General features: G+C 39.1%; 1 protein-coding gene across 1 annotated transcript in view; it reads right to left on the reverse strand.

The window, feature by feature from the left end:
- SGCG (sarcoglycan gamma) overlaps positions 1 to 6,345 on the reverse strand; it is a 160,097-nt gene extending 153,752 nt beyond the window's left edge. Inside the window, exon 1 of the mRNA XM_081083028.1 lies at positions 6,326 to 6,345. The gene's annotated coding sequence lies outside the window, so the exon portion shown is untranslated. The remainder of the gene's footprint in view (positions 1 to 6,325) is intronic.
- Positions 6,346 to 11,896: the final 5,551 nt, after the last annotated feature.

An 11,896-nucleotide genomic window follows, 5' to 3' on the forward strand; every position in this document is an offset into this window, starting at 1 on the left:
TTGTGTCCTAGGTAAACTTGGCACTTGCATTCTCCCACAACCACATCAAAATTACAATTAAATCACAGAACAACCAACATTCAGAACTGCCTGAAATATGGCTGAATGGAATTCCTACAACTAGAGAATTAAAGAAGAAGCCACTTTGAGACTAGAAGGAGTTGCAGTAGTGCAGAATAGGCTAGCCCTGACACCCACGTGTGGCTTTTTTTTTTCAGTTAGGAGGGATATCTTGCCTGCAGAGGTCTACATGAGGAAGAAGGGTTACCAACCCCACATCAGTACCCTCAGCCTAGAGTTCCAGTGCCAAGAAGAGAATTTCCAATAACTTGGGTCTGTAAGAAGCAGAGGGAATTTTGGCTGAGTGACACAGTGGCTGCTGGAGTCCCAAATGTTCTTCTTAAAAGGCCAGTCCATGAACTTACCTGTACTCATTCCCTCTGAGTTCCAGTGCTGGGGCATCAGCTTGAAAAGATCAATACACTAAATTGCATGGTATCAGGGCAAGAACTGGGGGCAGCTTTCTCTCAGAAAAATGTTCTGGCAGAGGTCATTATTCCTATGCTAAGACCTTCCCACCACAGAGCTGACTGGTAGGCACCATATCTGAGTTTCCATCAACCTGGATCACACAGTTCACCTTGCTCTGGTGACTCTCTGAGACCCCCCACCCACCTGATTTGCAACCCCACCTAGGCTGTTTGCAATGGTCTTTCCATATGAATAGCCTATCCTGGCTATTCCAGGCTTCATACTTTTCTAAAATCTCTCAAATAAGCAGCAGCTGTCCTCAGCATGCTCCATACCTCTCAATAAGAGGCCCTAGGCCCACCACTTGTTCACAGCTTGGCTTCTCCTGGGCCCCTCTAAGCCCAACACAAGTATCAGCCATCTGCAGATAACTCTGTAGCTTATGCTGGGTGGCCCCAAGCAGAGCATAGGCACTGGCTGACTTTGCACCTCTTGGGATACCCCAGAGCCAGTGAACCTGGTGATCAGCTTCAAACTACATCAGATTAAACCGTACCACCTTCATGAGTGACACACTCAAAGGACAGATTTTGAGACTGCAAAAGCCCAACTGAAGCAAGTCCTACTCCACAGGGGTGTCTCCTACACAGCAGCTCTTCCACTGTAGTTGCTGCTGGTCTGCACAGCCAATTGGCCTGGGAGTAAATCCCTCCCAGGGACACCAAAAGCAAGCAAGACTCAACTACAATAGCACAGTATATTCAGCCCACACAGGGGTACACCTAGAGTGCCCAGGTCAGGTGAATGGGTAGGCTGTGCTACTGGGCCCTATAGGACAACTACTACACAAGGCCACTTTACCAATTCCAGGAGACATAGAAGCTCTACCCAATACATAGAAACAAACACAGAGAAACAGCCAAAATGCAGAGACAGAGAAACATGTCACAAATGAAAGAACAGAAGAAATCTCCAGAAAAAGAACTAAATGAAATGGAAGCAAATATACTACTAGATACAGAGTTCAAAACAATGGTTATAAGTATGCTCAAGGAACTTAATTAGATCTTTAAGGATCTTAGTGACAACTTTGAGCAACTTAGAGAGAACATCAATGACATAAAAAAGGACCAGTCAGAAGTTAAACACTAACTAAAATGAAGAATAATTTACAGGGAATCAACAGTAGAGAGAGGACATTAAGAATCAAGTCAGTGATTTGGAATAGGAGGACACAAGAAACACTCAATCAGAAGAGAAAAAAGAATTTAAAAATATAAATATAGTGTAAGGAGCTTCTGGGACAACTTCAAGCGTATTAACATTCTCATCCTGGGGGTGCCATAAGGAGAAGAGAGGGAGGAAGAAATTGAAAACCTATTTGAAAAAATAATGACAGAAAACTTCCCTTACTTAGTAAAAGAAATAGACATAGAAGTCCAGGAAGCACAGAAAGTCCCAAACAAGAGGAACCCAAAGAGGCCTACACCAAGACACATCATAATTAAAATGCTAAAGGTTAAAGACAAAGAGAGAATCTTAAAAGCAGTTAGTTACCTACAAGGGAAATCTGAAGGCTAGAAGGGATTGGCAAGAAATATTCGAAGTGATGAAAAGGAAGGACCTACAACCAAAATTACTCTACCTAGCAAAGCTATAATTTAGAATTAAAGGTCAGATAAAGTGCTTCCCAGACAAAAAAAAGTAAAGGAGTTCATCACCACTAAATCAGTATTACATGAAATGTTAAGTGATCTTCTTTAAAAAAGAAGGGGGAACAAAAGATATAAATAATAAAATGGCAATAAATACATATCTATCAACAACTCAATCTAAAAATCAAAATAAATGAACAAGTAATCTAATGAACATGATAAACTTAAGAATAAAATAGAACTAGGGGCATGGAAACATGAAACAGACTGAAGAATCTTAGAGGTAAGGGGGAAGAGGGCAGGATGAGATTAGCCAAAGATCTTATATGCATAACCCATGGACACAGACAATAGGATGATGAAGGCCTGGGAAGGGTGGAATCTGGATGGAGTGGAGCAATGGAGGGAAAAGGGGTTACATCTTTAATACTCTCAACAATAAAGATTTTTTTAAATGCTATGGTATATTTACACAATGGAATATTATGCAGCTGTAAAAAAGAAGGATCTCTTATCCCTTGCAACAGCATGGATAGACCTGAAGATTGTTATGCTAAGCAAAATAAGCTGGGCAGAGAAAGAACAATATCACATGATCTCACTTATTTTGTGGAATCTAATGAATAAAATAAACTGATGAACAAAAAAGAAACAGAAGCATGGATACAAAAAAATGACTAAAAGGCCTCAGATGGAAGAGGGTTGGGTTGGAAGGGAAGAGATTAACCAAAGAACATATATGCATAGCAATACAAACAATAATGTGGTGAAGGCCTGGGGAGTGGTGGGGGCTGGTGGAGGAAGGCAAAGGGGAGGAAAATGAGGGATATTTGTAATACTGTCAACAATAAAAATATGCATATTGAGATGACTCATAGTTCCATGTCACCCACCACTAATTCTCTGACACCTCTCCCCTATCTCATCCTCTGGCCATAGAGGGGTGTCCCTATGACCAACCTACAGGGGAGGAAAATAAAACAAGTGTGGTTTCAGGGTGGTTTGGTTCCATATTGGTGCAAGTCACAAAAGGCCTGTCATCTAGCTTATTAAGTCTCTGGAGTTTTATAACTAAAGCTGAAATTTTCCATCAAACCAACTATAATTTCCCTTTCCTTCCCTCAAAACCTCAATTTTCCCAGTCCCTAAAAACAATATTAAACTAAATCCTAACTATGAAAAATACTCACACAAAATTAAAAGCAAATTTTAAGAAAAAAGTTGTTTACATTTATCAACCAAGCTAAGCTTCTTTTTTAGTTGCAAGTCTCTATATGAAAGATTTAAAGCAAAAAGAAATTCTTGAAGTATACATAATTAGTTTTCTTATCAAATGCAGTGTATATGCAATTTTCTGATTGCTTTGACAGTTTTTTAAAAGTTTCAGAGGACTTCAGCACCATGTTTCACTTCTATTCTTGTAGTCAGGATCAGAATGTGATGATTTAAAGTGATTTGCAAATGTTGTGAGGAAAACCCACTCAAATCATTCCAATAAGGGGACAGCACAATTTTATGTTTTACTGAGATTAACACCTTAGAATATTTTACATAAATTTTTCATTAAGATCTAACATGTTTAGGAAACTTTAACAGTCATTTGATTTTTTCTTCTTCATAAATACCATTAAGGATTTTCTTTCAGTCAGTTGGCGGGAAGGTTTTCTATTTGTATTCTGGAATGCACATTTTCCTCCTCAGCAGCCATCACATATTAGTATGTGGAGAATGTTCTCTGCTGGAGCAGAAATAGCCTCATCCTAGAATCTCCTGCCTAGATAGGGCCCATGTGCTTTCTTAGGGGGTCTGGAGAAACAGGTTGCAAATCCTGACCACTCACCATTCTGAGATTCTTTTCTGACCTCCCTATGTGAGAATGGGAATAAAAGGTTATATGTTGCCTTGCTCTTGATGATGATGGTGGTGATAGTGGTGGTTATGATGAGGAGGAGGAAAAGGAAGAGGAGGAGGGGGAGCTGCTGTTTACCAAGAAGTCAGACACTTCCTAAATGTTTATATGAACTGAATTTGACACTCATAATAACCTTAGGAGGTAGATACTGTCATTATCCTCCTTTTTACAAATGAGGAAACTGAGACAGAGAGCAATTAATTCACACAAAGTCATACAGCTAGAAAGTGGCAGTCTGACTCCACAGCCTAAAGTTGTAATCACGTCCTCTTCATGCTTTTCAGATGTTTCACAAGTAAAATTAATTGAGAATGTTTACGATAGAGTTAAAAGTCACAAAGGTGAGGTTAGGTTTTAAGGTGCCCATCTTCATGGCGATGACTTCCTCCTAGTTCTCTCTTGTGTTCCATTTCCCAATCCTCAGCTGAGGCAATTTTTTTACTTTTTACAACTCTTCCTGTCTCCCTCCTCTGATGATCCTAATCCACTCTCCTTGGTAACCTGAGTGACTTTCCAAAAAATATGTTCCTGCTATTTTTCTTTGTAAATACTCAAATGGATCCCCACTGCTTTAGGCTGATGCACAAATCCCTCTGGGCATAAGAGAGACCTCCTTGAAATCTCTGGTCTCATTTCTTATCAGCAGTACACTGCACAACAGTTATATTGAAGTTATGCTGAGAGTTTGAGAGAAATTTTGATATATTTGCAAATTATTAAATTTACTAAATACTCCTATATCAATTTTCCCATAAAGTTATCTATAGCATAATAACATGTAAAATTAAAAATGAAGTTTGAGTCTGAAATGGTAAATATAGTGGGTGAGGAATTCTTCAATACTCATGAAAACATCATAGAATTATCAGTCCCTGTGGTTGGTCCAGAGAATGATAAAGCTAGACAAGTGCTGACCAGGCTAAAAAGAAGAAGAGAAGGAAGGATAGACAGAAACGTAAAAGCAGGTTCTGAGGACAGAGGCAGGCTCTGAAGGAATGGAAAAGTAGTAGAATCATACTCAAGACTGTAGTTTTTTCCGTCTTACTAGGAAGACACAGCAATGGTGGACTCAGTTGAGAAGCAGCAAGGGGCTGCAATGAGCCAAGTAGAACAGGGAGCAGAGGAGAACCACAGGTCCTACAAAGTATGCAAGATTAAACCAAATCATAATTTTCCATTATTGTTTGATTCTCATATATTATATAACATAAATTTAATTTAATAAATAGAAAGTATATTTTTTAAAAGGACAATATGGAGCAATATTAATTTCAGCATTTCAACTGCAAGCTTAGTTGACATCTTTTGGAAATGTTTTCATTTGAGTTTAAAAGAAAACCTTAGATAAATTCTAGAACCTATAAAACCAACACCAACTTGAGCCATTAGTTTTGAAACTTCATAAGTGTGCCTTTTTGTACCTATCTCCACAAAATGTTACCAAGAAAATAAGCAAAAGGTAAACATAGTGCATTTTATAGTTCATTTGGTACTAGTAAGTTACTCATCCTGCTGACAAATTTTCCAGTCAGTTGAGTTATAGTTTCCCTTATTATCTTTCTGTATGTCTTCCTTTAAAAACTTGTTTTTGGATTGCCCCATATTAACATAGGGAACACAAAGAAAGAACTGACAACTTTAGTAAGCCACAGCATAGCACAAGTTTATATTTTACCCTACTTACATTTACTTTTTTGAGATATACATTATGAACAACAATTTATTTATTTCCAGATTTGGGGGAGAAATCATCCTCCTTCTTTCATTCCAAGAATAGTTAGGAAGCTGAAGTTGGTGTTTTGCTTAATTCCAATTTATCAAATGACTTTTGTCCTCATTAATATTAGTCTGTTTTTAATGTCTGTAACAAAACTATAGACAAAATGTAAAGCCAATGTAATTTCACCAACAAATTTAAGAGTAGAATTAAAAATAGGTGATCTTAAAGACAATATCTTATCTAGATTAACCACAGTATACAATTTAATGCTTGATAATATATAAATATGCTATCATGGTATTCTACAAATTAAAATATTAGGAATATAAATTATACTAAAATACATAGCATATTAGGAATCACAATAACAAATGATATTAAATAGAAGTTAACCACATTTTGTTGATATTTAATAATCGTTTGAAATGAACTTAATCAACATTTTAAATTTAATTTATTCATTATTATGTCACCTTTTGAGGAAAAAAACCAAGAAGTCTTGCCTCTATTTGATTTTTAATTGTACACTGTAATTATATAAAATACAAGTAAAAAATGATTGCTTACCTTAAATTGCTTGCAACCAGTTCAAGCTCTACCAGAGACAGAATGTTTCAAACGTTTCCATCAGTTGCAGGAGGAGAGTGAACGATTCAGGCTTCACCAATTATGCCTGAAAGAAAAGGCTCTCAAGTGTTTGGCCTGTCTCATGTTTCATCTCCTCCTACTAGCAGCAGGCGTGTATCTAATTTTACTCAGTGACATAAACAGCTCATACCAGCTTAACATTGTTTGGGCACCAATTCCAGGACACAGCTCTAAGTATGCCAAACACACACACACACACACACACACACACACACACACACACAATCTTACAAAACCAACATTTAAACCCTGAATCATAATAATATTAGACAACTTTCTAAAATAAACTTTATCTCAAATGAATAGCAAAAAGCTTCTGAGATAGTTTCCAATGGAATCTAATGTTGACAAAATCTCCTGAAAAATCACTTTAAATTAACATGCAACATTTAGAACTTACAACTTTATTAGTATTAAATGTATACTGTTGTCATCCAATTGAGCTGTGTTTCAAGTCACTCTTTAAAAATTACTTTCTTTAAGCCTCTTTTTAAGTGAAAAACTCTCATATTTGAGGAGAAAACCTTCAATAATGATAATAATAAATAGAAGATAAACAAACTATTAAAATTATGTGTCCTTTTCTAGTAAACTACATTTGTATTATGTCTAACAAATTATGTGAATGTAACAATGTGATCTTGGTATCTTACCTTTATTAAATTATTCAATTTTTATAAAGTGTTCTTGAAGAACATAGGATACTAAATTTTTAAATAATCTTAATCTTTTATTTTGTATCACTTATATATATCCTGGTTAGCAGATTGGCTTAAACACAAACTAAATTATAGATTTGAAATTAGTATTTTAGTACTAAACCTTGAATATGAGAAACAATGTAATGATATTCCATATGCTTAATTTTTATTTTATTTTATTTTATCCTCAGGAGACATTTTCTCTTGTTTTATTTCTTCATATTCCAATTCTTTTTGAATTTTGATGCTTCTTACACAATACCTCCAGGCTTTGAAAACTGGTACAGTTTCAACTAATCAGACATCCTATATAATAAAAGTGTAATATGCAAATCAACCAAATGGCGGAACAACCAGTGAGTGGGGGGTGGGGCCGGCAAGCAGCTGTCACGAGGCCAGCCAAAGTGCATGCCAGTGGGTAGAGGGAGGGGATGGCAATTGGGTGGGGGGACAGGAGCAACCAGTGGTGGCGGGGCGATAGGGGCTTACACCGTTCCCTGATTGCCCGCCTGTTCACCTCCTGCAAAGGGAGGCCATGGGCGGCAGCAGCGGGGGGGCGATTTGGGGCAGGGCCACCCAGCATCATCCCCATATAGGCCTGCTGTGGTTGCCCCCCCGCAGAGGGAGGCCACCAGTGGCCCTGGCACAACTGGGGGCAGGACCGGCCACTCACTGCCCATGCCATCCATATCGATTGTCATGCTGGTCAGCTCCCACACAAAGGGAAGACAGACTATGGCTTAGGCCCACTCCGCTCCCCTAAGCTGTCAGTTGGACATCCCCTGAACGCTCCTAGACTGTGAGAGGGCACAGGCTGGGCTGAGGGACCCCCTCAAGTGCACAAATTTTTGCACACTGGGCTTCTAGTATATTTATATGATGTTAAAAATATTTCATAAATTCTCTGAGCATTACTATCATGGCAATTCAATTAGACAAATTATAGCACAGCTATCAATTCTTTTAAAATCTATTTAACAATGATTATATGAGACTATTTTTTATGAGTATGTGTCTGAAAAGTCAAATTTTAAAAATTTGAACTCAGTGTTCTTGTTGAAATATCACATATATACAGGTTAAATAATGAGGGATCAATCAGTAAGTTTAGTTTATAGCAATGAATTTTTCAATGTTTTGAGGTCTGCTTTGTAAAAATATTAGTCAAATAAAATGTACTAGACCATGTTCAGGCCCTGTTGAATCTGATGAAAGTATAGTAGTTCCATTTTTAATAATTCCTATGACTTTATACACTAATTGCAGTTGTAAGCTCCTATGACTAAGTCCTCCCAAACCACATCATACCTTCCTCACAAACTAAACTAATCAACTCCACAAACCTGCTCTTTTATCCATCCTTCCTTTCTTGGTTTATGGCTCCATCCTCCACAAAGTCACAGAGACAGATTTGGGAACCTCCCTCACTCATAAGACATCCAGTCACAAAGCTCCCAGTATCACGTGCTGGGCCTGCTTTCTCCACCTTGGGTCCTGTTTGACTAGGGGCCTTCAGGCCAAGCCTGTTACTTTAGCTGGTAGCTCTTTCCCTGCTTCCAAGCATTCCATATTATATACTGAGGATGGCCAGAGAAATGCCAAGAACAGATAATTCTGTCCATATCATTTCCCTGCTTAAAGTCCTCAGAGAGCCTTCAGGATATGGTACCCGGTACCTGAGAGGACACACATATCTTTATGAGTGCTCCCTGTCCATCTGTACTGTCCCTTGCCTTTTGGGTCCCATACAAAACCACAAAATTCACACTGCCTTTGGGTGTTCTGCCATATCTCTGACTAGTGTTACCTCCCATCTTTTTCACTGGAGAACTATGTAACTTTTTAAAAATCTCACCTTTTTAAAAATCTCACCTTTTAACAATCTCACCAATGTTTTCATTGACTTTTTTGAGAGAGAGAGAGAGAGAGAGAGAGAGAGAAACATCAATGTGAGAAATAAACATCGATCAGTTGCCTGCTGTATGTGCCCTGACCTGGAATCGAACCCACCACCTATCAGTGTACAGAACAACACTCCAACCAACTGAGCCATACTGGCCACGGCTGGAGAACTATGTAACTTTTAAAAGTCTATTCACATGTCACTGTCAGATTTTTATGTGTTTGAGGGGAGCCCACCTTGGGGTTTAGACCACAGACTTCTCAGGGCCAACCCCCAACAGCTGAGATATCCCTCCAGAACTTCAACCACTGCTTGTGGGAACACGGCCAGCCCTCTCACACCTCCTCACTTCCCACAGGCTTGATGTGGCCTCCTCTTACTGTCCTTGGTTATAAGTATTATCTCCAGCTAGTCTAAGGTTGGTTATTCAGAATGATTTTTTTATATTTTAGTTCTAATTCCAGTTTGGTCCTGAGAGAATGTCAGTGTAGCTTCCTCTTAATCTGCTGCCATCTGGAAAGCCCAAGTTTCTCTCTGTCTTTAACCTTTGTCATTTTAATTTTGATGTGTTTTGGTGTGAGCATCTTTTGCTTCATCTTCTTTGGGACTCTGCTCTTTCTGGACTTGTGTGCTCTTTTCCTTCACAAGATTAGGGAAATTTTTGGTCCTTAATTCTTCAAATAAGTTCTCAATTTCATTCTCTTCTTTTTCTAGTACACCTATGATGTAGATGTTGTTGATCTTCATGTTGTCCCATAGGTCCCTTAAGCTATCCTCATTTTTAAAATTTCTTTTCTCTTTTTGCTGCTCTGATTGGGTGTTTTCTGCTATTTTGTCTTCCAAATTGCTGATTGAGTTTCAGCTTCATTCAACATTACCTGTATTCCTTCTAGTGTATTCTTCATTTCCAACTGGTTCTTTTTTATGGTTTCTATGTTCTCTTTCATATTTGCTATCTTTTTTTGAAGTTCTCATAAGTTCCTTGAATGCCCTTATAACTACTTTTTTTTAACTCTCTATCTGCTAAATTGCTTGCCTCTGTTTTATTTAGTAATTTTTTTCATTTTTTTCTAAAGGTTTCCCCTGTTCTTTCATTTGGGGCTATTTCTTTGCATCCCATTCTGGCAAACTCTTTGTGTTTGTTTCTATGTGATAGATAGCTTTACTGTCTCCCAATCTTGGTAGGGTGCCCTCTAGGAAGAGACTCTGGTACGGATCAATTTCACATTCTGCCTCTGACTGGCTCTGAGCAATATGTTTGAAACTACAAAGCAATCCACAGTTTGTGGCTACCTTGGCTAGGCCTGTGTGTGCACAAGAGCCAAGCTGCACATCAAGGCCAGATTCTACCTGCAAAAGTCCCAAGGCACACAAAGATATGCCTCCATCTGCCTCTGTCTGACAGCTGCCTGAAAGAGCCTCTGGTAGTACTTGAGTTGCATGAGGAAGGTTCTCAGTGAGTGGTGTTCATCAGATTGATACATGTTCAAATTTTGTTGTAGGGAGCGGCTATAGAGTCAAGCCTTGGACTGACCTGTGGCAGAGCCACAAACAAATCCCAGCTCGGAGGGCAGAGCCCTCCTAGCATAATTTAGCTTGACATTATAGACCTCCCTAGTTCCTTCCTAGGTAGCTAATGGGCTGTGAGCGGTGCAGCAAGTGCTGCCAAAACAAGGTGAAACTCATAAGAGCATTGTAAACATGTTGACCACTTCCCTTGTTTTGCTTTGTGTGCTCTGACTATAAAATAAAGCTTTGGCTTGCAGGGTGGGTCACTGTTTCCTGCACAGTGATCTGACCTAACCCCAGCTGTATTCTCTTGTCTGTCTTCTTTAATCCTTCACCACCCCTCCTCAGGCTCACTGAACTGGCCATGCTGGCACAGCACATTTGTTGCTAATGCTAAATCTGAGGCCACTCAACACAATCCCTGTTATACCAAGTCTAGCTATTACCTGGTAGGTGCCTGCAGACCTTTTTGGTGGGACAGGGTCTCAGGGTGTCATTAGCATGAGGCTAGCAGAGTTTATCAGGCCCAAACAAACCAATAGTTGGCTATGTGAAGAGAGGGCTTTACACCAGTTTCGTATGTGAGAGAAATATGACCCTGTTTTAGAGCCACACAATTTAGTCTGTCTTAGATTCTACCTGGAGCCCAATTTCAGCAGGTGAGTCACTGGGGTTTGGAGGGTGGGGCTAGTGGATCTTTTCCAAGGGAAGGTCCTTGTCAGGCTTGGGGGAAAGTGGGAAGAGTGGCCCCTGCCTCAGAGCCACACAACTCAGTCTGTGCCTGTACTTCTAGCAGACTCTCATATCTCTCTGGAAGACAGAGTCCATGCTGACTTTCGCAGCCAAATGTTATATGGACATCTCTTCCCAGCTCTGATGTTCTGGACTGTGGAGCCCAGTGTGGGGTTTAGATCCCATGCTTCATAGGGGAACCTTTGAAGTTCAGATATCCCTTTTGAATCTCAGCTACCAGTTTGTGTCTCTGCCCTTCCTACCAGTCTCTATGTACCTTTTTTTTTTTTTTAATAAATTGTTGGTTTTAAGACTTCTGTTCAGTTAGTCTGCAGTAGGTTATTCAGGTTGATTGGTCTATATTTTAGTTATAACTCCAGTTTGGTCCTGGGAGGAGGTGGATGTAGCTTCCACCTACTTCACCACCATCTTGGATAGCACCTATCTCTTTGTTATAGTTCTCACTAATTTCCTCTACTCTTCTGCTAAATTCAATGAGCACCATTAAGACCAGTGTTTTGAATTCTGCATCGGTAAAATGCTTGTCTCCATTTTGTTTAGTTCTTTTTCTGATGTTTTGTTCTATTTTTACATTTGAGGCATATATTTTTGTCTCCTCATTTTGGCTGTTCCCGTGTTTGTTTC

The sequence above is a fragment of the Myotis nattereri genome, assembly GCF_964212035.1.
Source record: "Myotis nattereri genome assembly, chromosome: 2".
NCBI lineage: Eukaryota > Metazoa > Chordata > Mammalia > Chiroptera > Vespertilionidae > Myotis > Myotis nattereri.